The 2,239-nt window shown below is 49.4% G+C and overlaps 1 non-coding gene across 1 annotated transcript; it reads right to left on the bottom strand.

Moving 5' to 3' along the window:
• Nucleotides 1–1,511: 1,511 nt before the first annotated feature.
• LOC136446664 (U6 spliceosomal RNA) lies at nucleotides 1,512–1,618 on the bottom strand. The gene has a single exon (XR_010757630.1). It is a non-coding gene; the product is annotated as a U6 spliceosomal RNA (small nuclear RNA).
• Nucleotides 1,619–2,239: the final 621 nt, after the last annotated feature.

Here is a 2,239-nt window from a genome sequence, read left to right as displayed (position 1 = left end):
CCCTGTACCCTTCGTGGGTGCGACAACCACCATAGCTACTGTGAACGCAAACCTGACGTTCATTATTAATAGACGCTGGCTCCATAGACAAGTGAGGAGCAGCAATGCAGTTTTTTCTATGACAAAGATGAGAAATCTGTAGTGTTTCGTCGAGAAATCCATGGTACAAGTAGAACGCCACTCTGTGCACGGCGGCATCCCTGCATTTCGGGCCGACCTGCACACTTAGCCTACCATAGCCATCCCTATCGAATCGACCATGCCATAAAAGGCACCCTCTGTCACCTACAGAGGCCCCTTCAGTCAGTCTTTGGCGCAACTTTGCCTTGTAACCATCCCTCCATGCGCTAAAGTCAGCCATCAGGGCAATGTTCTACAATGTGGTTTAAGGTCGGCGAACACAGTTTCAATCCGCGACCCCCGGGGAGTATGACGCGGGTACATAAAGTAGTGCGGCTAGATTATTGAATGCCTGGTAGAAAGTCTCATGTCAGAGGTAGCCAAGTGATAATTAAGCTGCGTGGTATAGTATCGTGCCGACTTTGAGTCAGTATGATTTGGATTGTGAAGGTTTTCCAAAGCCATGAATAAATCCGCTTCATGACGTAACTGTGTTCTGGAGTGAGCCGGCTGCAGTTATTTGACCTCCGCAGAGGGGCATTTCAAAGAGAGCGTCGATGATGCGGGTTGTATGCCTGCTGACCCAAATAACAACCCATATAACAGCGGCAAGTGGTCGAGCACTTTTCCCCTTAGCTTCGTGAGAGAAAAATGCATGGAAAGACGGCGAGTGTGTCAAAAACACTGCTCGGACGTCGTTTTAATGTGGAGGATCGTCTCCTGTAGTTCAGATACAATTGGGCGCTGTCTGAAAAGCGCAGGTGCGCTGTCCGAAAAGGGCAGGTGCGCTGTCCGAAAAGCGCAGGTGCACGCCTAGAAGCTGGCAACTTGGCGACGCGTGACACCTGCAATCCGAACGCACAAATCCACACGTTTGCATCCTAAGCTCTCCTTTTTTTCTGTGCCACACATGCTACACTCCCACCAGACTAGTACCGAGAAAAGGGTTCTCCGAGAAGAATTCTACGAACTACAGTATATCCCATCACGCGACTTCTGCGCATTCTCCAGAGAGTGCGGCTGCTATGTGGTCACCGCGCCGCGCCCGACACCGCGCACAGGGAATGTCGGGTAATAAGAGGACATTCTGACATGAGTGAAGACAAATCTAAAACAAGTAATGATAAGAATACAACCCCCCCCCCCCCCCCCTCCCTCTCCCTCTCCCCGGAAAATGTAAAAGATTACGAAAAAAATAAAGATATGGAACGCTGCAGGCAGAAATTTGCGTGTCATGCTTGCGCCTGATCTCCCCCAATCTTCTCTGCAGTTTTTCTAACATTGCTTAGATTTTCCTAAAATTTCACGGGAAATTCCTAACATATTCATTACATTGCTCGGAGAGTCCTAAAATCTAGACCAATCAAAAAGGTAAAAGATTGAAAAAAGAGAAAAATATGGAACGCTTCACGAATTTGCGTGTCATCCTTGCGCAGGGGCCATGCTAATCTTCTCTGTATCGTTCCAATTTTAGTATATGTGCTGCCGAAGCAAGCACGACTATAGTCATTGCGCCTAGAGTATATATAGTTCCAACGTTAGGGGTTAATTCTATTTGTGGGAGCGAGGACAAGGGCGAAGTCACCATTCCAGGAATTCCTTTTTAACCGCAAGTCTCGGTGATCAGTGCGACGCAAGCGGCAAGTGGTCGAGCACTTTTCCCCTTAGCTTCGTGAGAGAAAAATGCATGGAAAGACGGCGAGTGTGTCAAAAACACTGCTCGGACGTCGTTTTAATGTGGAGGATCGTCTCCTGTAGTTCAGATACAATTGGGCGCTGTCTGAAAAGCGCAGGTGCGCTGTCCGAAAAGGGCAGGTGCGCTGTCCGAAAAGCGCAGGTGCACGCCTAGAAGCTGGCAACTTGGCGACGCGTGACACCTGCAATCCGAACGCACAAATCCACACGTTTGCATCCTAAGCTCTCCTTTTTTTCTGTGCCACACATGCTACACTCCCACCAGACTAGTACCGAGAAAAGGGTTCTCCGAGAAGAATTCTACGAACTACAGTATATCCCATCACGCGACTTCTGCGCATTCTCCAGAGAGTGCGGCTGCTATGTGGTCACCGCGCCGCGCCCGACACCGCGCACAGGGAATGTCGGGTAATAAGAGGACATT

The sequence above is a fragment of the Branchiostoma lanceolatum genome, chromosome 12, assembly GCF_035083965.1.
Source record: "Branchiostoma lanceolatum isolate klBraLanc5 chromosome 12, klBraLanc5.hap2, whole genome shotgun sequence".
Lineage (NCBI taxonomy): Eukaryota > Metazoa > Chordata > Leptocardii > Amphioxiformes > Branchiostomatidae > Branchiostoma > Branchiostoma lanceolatum.
The sequence above is the reverse complement of the archived record's forward strand: the minus strand, read 5'-3'. Positions and strand labels throughout refer to the sequence as shown.